This window comes from Malus sylvestris, chromosome 7, assembly GCF_916048215.2.
Source record: "Malus sylvestris chromosome 7, drMalSylv7.2, whole genome shotgun sequence".
Taxonomy (NCBI): Eukaryota; Viridiplantae; Streptophyta; class Magnoliopsida; order Rosales; family Rosaceae; genus Malus; species Malus sylvestris.
The window spans coordinates 7,592,292-7,604,563 of record NC_062266.1 but is presented as its reverse complement, the minus strand read 5'-3'; positions in this window follow the sequence as shown (position 1 = coordinate 7,604,563).

The following is a 12,272-nucleotide window of genomic DNA, read 5'->3' as shown; positions in this document are numbered from 1 at the left end:
TCCGAAGGCGAATGAAGCAATAGATAAATCTGAAATACTTGAGGTAGGCATATAGCGTTTATATAGACCACTTATATGCGCGTGTTTCCTTGTTAGGGTAGGATCATATTTCCAAATGAAACCAGGATTCAGAAATAATAATAAATGGAAACATATTAACGTAAACAAGTAGGATTACGAATCCTTATTTCCTTAGGATTTCTAGACTCTTAGAGCATCCCAGTGAGAGGCTTTATATAGGGCTGAAAAAGTGATAAATATAGCTCATTTTAGAGCTCCGAAGAATCTTTAGGGGCTTTATAAAAGAATCACTCCTAATGAGGGGATATATATCTTTCGGGCTCTATATGGAGCTATATATTTATTTATATAGTAATTTGATTATGCAATAAATTTATTTTTATCTTAATTTTTCTTAAATTGATTTTTAGCGTGTTATCTTAATTTTTTTAATGAACTTTTGAACCTAAAAAAATTCAAATTCTGACAAAGTTAGATTTCTTCACATATGTACAGTCGGATTAGGTTCTCTTATCTTAATCTCATCCGTTTGTTTGCTCTATGCAATCAGATAAGATAAGATTTCACTTCATGACAACCACTAGATTGAATTATCTTATCTCAATCTCAAATGTTGGTTTATTTCTCTAATTGACACATTCTCCGAAATCAAAGACAACAACTTTATAGTCTTGCAAGAAGTTCTGTCATGCCATCAACGCCGTCTATGGACCAGAATATCATCGTAAACCAACGAAGGGTGAGTTGCAAAGACTTTTGAGAAAAGCTAAGGAACGAGGGTTTCCTGGTATGCTTGGGAGCCTAGATTGCATGCACTGGGATTGGATCAAATGTCCAGTAGCATACCATGGTGCTTATACTGGACACAAAGGACACCCAATCATTGTCCTCGAAGCTGTTGCATCATATGATACATGGTGGGCTCCATTTTTGAATTAAAAATAAGAAAAAAAAAGTATGTGCTCCATTTTTTATATGGGTCCCACTAATTTTTGGGGCTATACGTAGCCTAACTTTTTGCTATCCAATAAAGGAAATTGATAGCCTTTGTGGTGGATATAACCCCATTTTCTAGCTCATTGGAGATGAAATTTCTCACTAGGGCTTTAAATATGGTAGCATCATGAAAGATAGAGCTCCCATTAGGGATGCTCTTACTATAGTCTAGTAGTATTGCTCACTTCCCCATTTCCTTAACTCATACCACATGCTCACGATAGGGTAAAAACCTTTTGAGTTCTAATTCAAATTGACTCAATGCTTTGAATGTGTTCCTGGAGAATGGTTGAATAATTTGACTTTTTTTTCTTCTTCTTTTCAAGTTTTGTTAATGTTTTTTTATTATTCTTTTTTATGTGGATGTTTGATTGCGCTAATGTTCATGGTCAAATTATGGAAGCTAATGAAATTGGCTCAATAGGATTTTTTTTCTTCTTCTGATTTTTCCTTTCTTTTTTAATTAAGTTTGTTCTTTCAAGGAAAAACACTTATAAAAAAAAATTATTTTAAGCCCGAAAAATATGTACCGTTGGTCAAAATATCTCACAGCCCAGAATTTGCCACGTGTACTTGCCGTTATTTTTTAAATTCAATTTTTTTTAACTGTTAGAAATACAATGGCCTAGAAATATAGCATTTGGAGATCCAAGGGCCCAAACAAAGCCATGTCGCCTCCACCTGTAATCAGTCGAGTACACCTACAACGGAGTCCCCATCTTTGTATTTGTGTTGGCTCAATCGCCAGAATTTGTGCATATAACGCTCACGCCTCGTCGAAAAAAAAAGTTCACGTGGTTGACACCAGGCTAACATCAGATCCACTCAGTGAGTGGGCTAGGTGATTTGAGCCCGTGTGTGGAGACGAGACCCCTTAGAGCCTAGTTGATTGGGTAAGGCTGGATGGGTTTTGGGGAGGTAGGGAAATTTGATTGCGTAATAGTCCAAGTTATTTTCTTGATGATATAAAATACTGATACGAATATATGGTAAAAATTGTTGTAATTCTAATTTACTAAACTTTATTTAGGACTAGAGAGGGAGATGGCCGACTGTAAGAGAGAGAGAAGAGAGAGATGCAATTTTGAGGTGTGTGTTGTATCACCCTATTGTGCCTTTATTTATAGTAGTAAGATAGGTTAAATCCTTACCCTGTTAGGATTATAACTCTAATATGATATTAACTACTAAAAGGAAAATTCCAAGATATCCCTACATACACTAGGATTTACACAATCACATTCCTAAACTAATAGGACTGCAACACTCCCCCTTAAGTGTGTAAATACTCAAACAAAACATCAGATCAGATCTTCAGTAGATGAGGTAGACCAGTTGATGAAGTCGTCGACACAACAGGTGAATGCAAGTCTCAAATTTAAAAGAAAGTATGCATGGGTAGTAAAACTCACAAAACCTTGCTATGGTAAAACCTAAGGTAGGTAAAAACCCATAGACTAAGGAGAAAAGTGAGAAGTATGCATAGTGTCTAAAACAAACATCAAACAGGACGAAAGTAGTGAACTCAAAGGAGCCCAGGATGGGTGCTTCATTAAAACCTTGTTAGGTAGCAAAAACCTAGTGGGAAAAATGCTTCTAATTGTAGGGAAAAGAGTACATTAAGATCAAGCGAGTTTGCTTCTGGATACTCCCCTTGAATTAGACATAACTTCCAAATAAAAAAACTGCAAGCAATTCAACTCAGATAATTTACGCATACTGATTCCTTGGACGAGCTTCTGAAAAGTAGACTTGGGCAATGACTTGGTGAAGAGATTGGCTAGGTTGTCCTGGGAATGAATTTGCTTGACTTTAATATTCTGATGTTGTTGTTGCTGGTGAGAATAAAAAAACTTTGGCACTATGCATTTGGTGTTGTCTCCCTAGATGTATCCCTTCTTTAACTGTTTGATACATGCTGCATTATCTTCAAAAATCGTTGTAGGAAAGTCAACGACGAAGGTAAGACCACTAGTGCTTCAAATATGTTACATGACTATTCTCAACCAAAAGCACTCACGTAATGCTTTATGCAGGGCGACAATGTTAACATGGTTTGAAGAAGTCACAATTAGTGTTTGCTTGGTAGACCTCCAAGATATAGCAGTGTCTCCAACAGTAAAGACATAGCCCGTTTGAGAACGTGTCATATGTGGGTTGGACAGATAATCAGCATCTACCTAACCAATGAAGCATGAATCAAGCGGCTCCTCTTGAGGATTCATGGGTGTAGAACAAGCCCAAATCTGTCATACCCTTGTGGTACAGAAAAATGTCTTTAACACAATTCTAGTGTCTGCATGTAGGCACATTGTTGTATCTAGCCAAAAGATTAACGACAAAAAAGATGTCGAGTCTAGTGCATTGAGCCAAATACAATAAAGCACCAATTGCACTTAGGAATGGAACTTCAGGCTCCAAAATCTCTTCCTCATCCTCCTTGGGACATAAGGGATTTCGTTTAGCATCTAGAGTCCGAATGACCATATGAGTACTCAAAAGCTTTGCTTTATCCTCATTAAAATGTCGCAACACATTTTGGGTGTAGTTCGATTGATGTACTAGGATTCCATCTGAACTTTGCTCGATCTCCATGCAGAGACAATATCGAGTTTTCCCAAGATCTTTCATCTCAAATTCCGATTTCAAGTGAACGGCAATTTCCCCAAGATCTGAAGGAGTTCTGATAAGGTTCATGTCGTCGACATAAATTGCAACGATTGCAAATCCGGAATATGACTTCTTTATGAACACACACGGGCATAGTTCGTTGTTCATATAACCCTGACTTGTTAAGTATTCACTCAGACGGTTATACCACATCCGCCCGGATTGTTTCAATTCGTAAAGTGATCTCCTCAATCTAATCGAGAGAGTGTTCCATGGTCTAAAACTATTTGAACCAGTCAATGCAAGTCATTTTGGAACTTTCATATAGATTTTCGTATCTAAATCCCTATAGAGATACGCGGTTATCACGTCCATAAGTTGCATATTTAGTTTTTAGGAAACTACCAAACTGATAAGGTAGCGGAATGTTATAACATTCATTATAGGGGAATATGTCTCCTCGTAATCAATCTCAGAGAGTTAAGAGAAGCCTTGCGCTACGAGACATGCTTTTTATCGCATTATTTCATTTTTCTCATCACGCTTCCTCAAGAAAACCCACTTGTAGCCCACAAGCTTCACATGTGGTGGAGTAGGAGCTACAGGCCCAAACACTTTACGTTTTGCAAGCGAATTGAGTTAGACCTGGATTGCTTGTTTCCAGTTTAACCAATCTGTTCTAAGTCAACATTCATCAACGAATGTGGTTCAATGTCATTGCTAAGCATGATGTCGGAAGCAACTGTATACGTGAATGCATCATCGACAATCATCTCATTTCGATTCCAAACCTCATCCAATACTACATAATGGACCGAAATCTCACGATTCTTGGGAGGCCGGTACGTCTCATCTAAGACATCACCGTAATCTAGAATAACCTCATGCGTTGGAACACTACTACAATATTAGCTTTAGGTGGCGGATATTAGAAAAATCTTGTCGGTTATATCTGAATAAATTCCTGGCGGATATTTAGTGGTGGATATCAAAAAAATCCTGTCGGTTAAAACCGACAATATTTTTGAATCTTTTTTTTAAAAATATTTTTGACAGATTCTGGCGGTTTTTAAGTTAATGGTGGCAGTTATAACTGACATAAATTGACTATTTTATTATTTTAATTTTTGGCGGTTATTATTTTAGTATTCTGGCGGTTATAACCGATAGAAATAAAAAAGTTATTATTTTAAAATGCTATATTGATTAAAAATAAATAAATAAACACATATTAAAATTTTTTTTTTCACTCATGATCCTAAAGTCTAATGAACCTAATTCCCACGAGCCATAAATTTTCTGAGAGAATAATAACAACATATCACAATCTAAAGCTTTATCATTTTTGTAATAAGAATTATGCTCCCTCACAGGCAAGCAACAAGATACAAAGAAATTCAAACAATTTTTTTCAATGCTCACAAAGCACATTGTCTAGCACATAAACACTCATGAACATCTGGTGTACTCTATCATGTCTTATTTTATTATTTTAAAATGTTATAATGATTAAAAATAAATAAATAAACACATGTTTTAAATATTATTTTTTTCACTCATGGTCCTGTCAGATATAACCGACACGATCAAAGCAAAATTTTGGATGGCCGCCAGAATAATCTCTAAATGTTTTTTTTTGTTATTTTTTACACATGCAATCTCGGAGTATATACAAACATATTTGACAGTTGGATCGTTGAAAAAGGTTTTGTAGAATGCATATCGCATCAAAACGATGGATTAAACAAACACCTAGAGTTAATGTTATACTTCCCCATCAAGTATACAATAAGATTTAGTGTAAATATTTTAAATTGAAGATCGAATTCATTCATTGCATTCTTATATGGTCGAGGAGTGTAGCTGTAAAAAAATCATTAAAATCGGAGCTAAAATAACCGTTAAATTTTGATTTTTCGTTTATAACCGTCGAAAACTTTTGTTCCGTTACGTAATTTCTGAATGTTTTTTTTACAATTTTTTATGTATGCAATCTCGGAGTGTGTACAAATAAGTTTGACGGTTGGATCGTTAAAAAAAGTTTCGTAGGATGCATATGCGTCAAAATGGTAGATTGAACAAACACTTAGAGTTAATATTATACTTCCATTAAGTATAAAATTAGTGTAAATATTTTAAATTGAAGATCGAATTCGTTCAATGCATTCTTATAAGGTCGAGGAGTGTAACTGTAAAAAATATCAAAATCGGAGCTAAAATAACCGTTAAATTGTGAATTTTCGTTTATAAACGTCGAAAACTTTTGTTCTATTACCTAATGTCTGAATGTTTGTTTTTTGTGATTTTTTACGTATGCGATATTGGAGTGTGTACAAATAAGTTTGACGGTTTGATCGTTGAAAAAAGTTTTGTAGAATGCGTATCACATCAAAACGATAGATTAAACAAACACTTAGAGTTAATGTTATACTTCCGCATCAAGTATAAAATAAGATTTTGTGGTATCTACTAGTGTAAATATTTTAAATTGAAGATTGAATTCGTTCATTGCATTCTTATAGGATCGAGGAGTGTAGCTGTAAATAAATCATCAAAACCGAAGCTAAAATAACCGTTAAATTGTGATTTTTCGTTTATAACTGTTGAAAACTTTTGTCCCGTTACCTAATCTTTGAATGTTTTTTTTTTGTGATTTTTTACGTATGCGATCTTGGAGTGTGTACAAATAAGTTTGACGGTTAGATCATTGAAACTGGTTTCGTAGAATGCATATCTCCGTTAAATTTCCTAAATTTTGAAGTGGGAAAAGTAATTTGTGCTAATTTTTTATTTATGTTTTTCAAGTATTGTTTAGACAATATTTAGTTTATGTGATGACACTTTCATTGTACAATTATCTTTTTGTTTCTTTTTTGCATATTTTACATGGGTTATTATCAATTAAACCAAACAATGATTTATTTAATTTTTAAAAGCGTATTCTATTTAAATACATATTCTTTATTTATTTATTAAACAAAACAATTATTATTTTATTTTTTAAAATCGTAACAAAATTTTGGGAGGGAATTTTGCCGACATTTTTTTTTGTCGGTTATAACCGACACTAATGAAAAATTTATGTCGGTTTATATTTTAAAAATGTTTATGTCGGTTTTAACCGACAGTAATGAAAATTTTCCAAAATAAAACCCTTCCATCTCTTCCTTGTGCCAGTGCCTTCTCCCTTCCCCCTTCCTTCCCTTATTGTTCTTCTTTCCACATTACTCTGCAATCTCTGTTATTCTCTACAGACTTACAATAGCCAGAGAGATGAGATTGAAGAAGGCCATTACCTCGTCGTTGGAGGATGTAATAAAGAAAGCAAGGGGTTGTGCTGTGGTGGACGGAGGCTGCTCCACCCAACTGGAGAGGCACGGCGCTGCCATCAACAACCATCTCTGGAGAGCCGTCTGCCTTATCAAACAACCCGACCTCATCAAACGGGTCTGTTTGTCTGTTTCTCTCTCTCCCTCCCTCCATTTTCTTCACTGTTTGATTGGATCTCTCTGTCTAATTGTTCTGATAAATGTTGGGTTTGGGTTGAAATTTTCAAATTCCTCAGGTTCACGTGGACTACTTGGAAGCCGGCGCTGATATTCTCATCACTTCTTCTTACCAGGTTGATTTCTTTTCCTAATACACGTTACTATTACAAACAACTTGTTCTTCTTTTATCTTTTTAGGGTTTTGCACATTTGAACAACTTGTTCTTTTTTTCGTTTAACAGAGCGGGGAATGATGAGTTTCCGTTATTAGCACCATAGCTCAAGTGCACGTTCAGTCGTTCAAATTCTCAACCCTAATCTTCTACAGCTCAATCTTAAGAGCCTTCAAGTACTAAACAGCTTCATCCAGAACAACGACGATGTTTATTTCATTCCTATCAGGTACAATCCCTCTCAGCGCCGTCATCATCTTCTTCATTTTCTGGCGTTTCATTTCACTGTTGCAGCTACTGTTGCTACCAATGCCAGAAGACAGTTCAAGTGAGGAACGCAGCCTTTCCTTTTTTTTATTAATATATTTTCTGTCGGTTTTATCCGACAAGAATGCTCTTATTTATTCTTATTAATAAATTCTCTGTCGGTTATATCCGACAGAAGTTCTGTCGGCTTTAGCCAACATAAATGCTCTTATTTATTCATTATTAATATATTCTCTTTCGGTTATATCCGACACAATTTCTGTCGTTTTAGAGTATTTTTTGTCGAAAAATTCATTCCTTGATGCTGGCAATGATGTCGCTTATTATATCCGCCACTGCATCTATTTTCTGTCGGATTTTGCTTAAAATCCGACAGTAATATACGTTTTTTGTTGGTTTTTGGACCGTCAGTTATAGATAATTTTGTAGTAGTGGAACATATGAGTAAGCAATGGTCGGATTTAGACTAGGGTTACTAATTTGTGCCATTTTCCTCTTATGGGGTTGTGAATCCTTTGAACCAAAGTGTCTGATACGCTTCAGTTTCAGACTGAGGGTACATGGATCTAAATGAGACATAATGGAGTAATCCACGATAATTCGTGGCGTTCTACATGAACGTTAGTGATCTTATCTCCTCCTAACGACATGAAGACTGTCTCATCGAGGTGAAAATCTATAAAACGTGTGGTAAAAAAATCTCCTATCAAGGGCTTTAAGTAGAAAATAATTGATGGTGAATCATAACCAACATAGATTCCCATTTTTCTTTGAGGACCCATTTTGGTACATAGTGGTGGCGCTATTGGCACATAGACTGCACACCCAAACACACGTCAATGCGAGACATCAGACTCGTATCCAGTAACCAACTGTAATGGTGAATGAGGTTAGGTAGCGATCGGCCTCAGGTGGACCAACATAGCTGCGTGCAATATTGCATGGCCTTAGGCAGATATCAGCAAGTTGATATGCATAACCAAAGTTCAAGTTATTATTTAAAGGCACTTTATGAAAGCTTTTGCCAGGCTATTTTGGGTGTGAACATGGGGTAAATGATGTTCAACTTCAATCTCAACAGACATGCAATAATCGTCAAAAGTCTGTGACGTAAACTCTCTAGCATTATCCAGTCGAATCGACTTGATCGGATAATCAGGATGGTGAGCCTTAAGCTTAATAATTTGTGCTAGGAGTTTTTGCAAATGCAGCATTACGTGTGGACAATAAGCAGACATGTGACCATCGCGTCGTTGCATCAACCAACACCATGAAGTTTTTAAATGGTTCGCATGTTGGTTGGATAGGTCCACAAATATCCTCTTAAATCTTCTGAAGAAACTTAAGAGGGTCGTGAATAATCTTTGTAAGTGAGGGTTGAATGTTCAACTTCTTCAGGGAGCATGCTTTACAAAGCAGATGGTCATGATAAGATTTTAAGTAATGCCCATGTGATACTTTAAAGATACGACACATCATATCTCATCCTGGATGTCCTATTCGATTATACCAAAGCAGAAGAGTGCTCTGGAACCCAGTCATAGGGTTGGCTGCGTGATGTGTCTCCAAGGATCGAATGGTTGTTATGTACAACCCACTCGGGGGACATTCCAACTTCTCGTGAATACACTTCTGGCCATATTCGTAAGAAGTCATACAAAGAAATTCATAACCATTCTCTTCAATGGTTTCAATATGATATTGATTATCTCGAATATCTCTAAAACTCAGCAATGTTCTGCCGGAACGTGGAGAATAGAGTGCCTCTTTAATGGTTAATTCAGTACCATTAGACAACATAATACGAGCTTTTTTGTATCCTTCTATCAGATTAGATGGCTTGAGAGGGTTGTCAGAGGTGCATTTTTAGGTATGAAGTTAGTAAAACAGTGTTTCTCACACAATATGGTGTGCGTGGTGTCACTATCAGCCAAACAACTAACTTCCCCACTAGTCATACCTAGAAATAAATTAATTGAATCGGTCACATGCATAAATAAAATTCCATTCATTCAATTAATCAATTTGAGAAATAGTATCCATAAAATAATTATTAATTCAAAACAAACCAATCCAAACAAATCATTCCATAGACTTAGAAAAATTATCCAAAAAGTAAACCATAAACCTAAATTTTAAGGGAGAGGTTCGGCCATTAGGGGTATAAAAACACCCTAACATGTCTTAGAAAAATAAAACTCTATTCTTCCATGTGAGTGGATGCCTCCTGAAAAATCTGAAACCTCCAAAGTTGTAGTAATATCTTCGAGATGTTCTACATGCACAAAGTTAGTTTCACGACGTGAATGATACTTGGCAATAGCCATGACAGGGTTTCCGTCGGTTGTGGCTGCTAAGATTAGTCGTATGCGCTTCAAGCGGAGTGTTTAAGCCAGTGGGTCAAGTTTAATAGTTGGTTCTGCTTTTCAGCGAGAAGTAAAACAGATATTAAATCCAAAAATTTGGTGAACTTATGTGCCCATATTGTTGCTGCAGGACAATATTGGTGGCATTGAAGATCAAATATGTCTTCTCCAAGAGATCCTGTTCGGTTAAGTCCTTTTTACAGAACTTAAGCAGTGATCGGATTCTACAAACTTCAGAGTTGTATTCATTCACAGACTTAAAGTCTTGGAAGCGTAAATGTTGCCAGTCATGTCTTGCTTCAGACAAGTAAATGTCTTTCTGGTGATCAAAGCAATCGGCCAAAGCGAGCCAAAGTGTGTATGGATCCTCTTCTGCGAGGTACTCGGTCTGCAGTGCATCATGGATGTGTCTACAAATGAAGATCATAGCAGTAGCTTTCTAAGCTTCGTCAACAGGTTCATCGTCGGTAGGTTCTCGATAGTAGCACTAAGACTTTGTGTAGTAAGATGGAGCTTCACGTCTTAAACCCATTTTAGGTGTTTTCATCCAGAGACATCCAGAGCTGTGAAATCGAGCTTGTTCAAGTTCGACATGTCCCTAAAACAGAGGGTACAACAAAACGTGGTTAGTCGTATGGAAAGCCATAGACATATATCGTAGAACATGCGGGTTCTATACACATGTATTGGTTTAATTTAAGCATGGAAGCTACGGGTTTCATGTGGTAAGTTTTGAATGAAAACTGCGGGTTTTAAAGGAGCTAAATTTGAAATTACAAGTTCGATTTAATTATGAACGTTCGATTCATATATAGGGGTACCTGCAAGAACACATAAGACAATATACAATAAAAAATGTAGTGAATTTGTGGATTGCTTCAGGAACTCAAGTGTGAGTGCATTGGGACTACGAAAGATAGTTAACTGTTCAAAGAAATGAAATAATTTATTGAATCATTAATTGCCAAAAAGTGAACTTCAAGTCAATAATTTTGGATTAATTATTAAATTAATGGACTGCTGGTCACTTTAATTATTTCAATAGATCATAACCGCTCAGGTTTGATCGTAGAAGCAAAAATCATAATAACATTCGGGTTAAAATTATAGCCCAATCTTGGTGGGCTTGGGTGCTGTGTGCAGGGTAATGCCTTAAAAGAGGTTTAATGGGCCACGGGTTAGCTGTGGAACAACCCAATCATGGATGCAGGCCATGGACCGTGTGTGTGGGACAGGCCCAGCAGCAAAGTTGTTGGTTTGTGGGCCACAAAAGGTGCATGTGCATAGACCCAACACGAAGCTAGCCCGTGATGGGTGTGTGCGAAACCCATCGAGAGCTAGCTTCGTTGTGGGCGTTCTAGGCAAGCCCAGCCACATGGGCTGGCTTTAGTGATCGCTGGCCGAGTTAGATGGCGAGCCCAACAAGCAAAGCTTGTTGGCTTGATGGGCCGAGACAAGGACAGAGTCCAACAAAGGCTTGCTGGCCTACTGGAGTGGACTCAAGGCTTCAGGTCCTGCATAAACCAACCCAGGCCGAGGCCTAGTTGCAGTACAGTGGCAGCAAGCCCATAAGGCTATTGCGAGAGGTCCATGGCGTCGAAACGATGCTGTTCCTAGCTGTGGCGTGGAGCCATGACTCAACTGCGAAAAATCCCAAATTTTTTTTTTTAATTCTAGGGATAAAAACCCTAATTGCTTTTAAATTAATTTCGATGCATTGACTCACAAATTCCACATAGCATAATTGCGTATTGCATGAACAAATATATATATATATATTGACAAAATATTTGAACACATATGCAATATATATATAATTGAAAGTAAAATATAAATATAAGGGGTTCATGCATCATGGAAATATTTTCATGCTTCATAGTCATTTCAAATATCTTAATTTATTTTAAAAGAACCTGATTGGCAGACAATAATTGAAAGCCCTTAATGTTGTAGAAGAAAGTCTCATCCACGATCCTTCAGTTCCTTAGTTTCTGGTAAGAGCATGTTGATAACGTGTTGTAGGCCTAATTTACTGAAATGTATTTAAGACTAGAGAGGGAGAGGGCCGGCGGCAAGAGAGAGAAGAGAGAGATGTAATTCTGAAGTATGTGTTATATCATTCCATTATGCCCTTATTTATAGTAGTAGGATATGTTAAATCCTTATCCTTTTAGGATTGCAATTCTAATAGGATATTAACTACTAAAAAGAATATTTCAAGATATCCTATACACATTAGAATTTACACAATCATATTCCTAAGATGAAACAAAAATAACATTATCGGATCTAAAATGATTCGCTTTTTAGTATTTTCAACTTTTAACAGTATCAGATTAGGTGCTAGACAT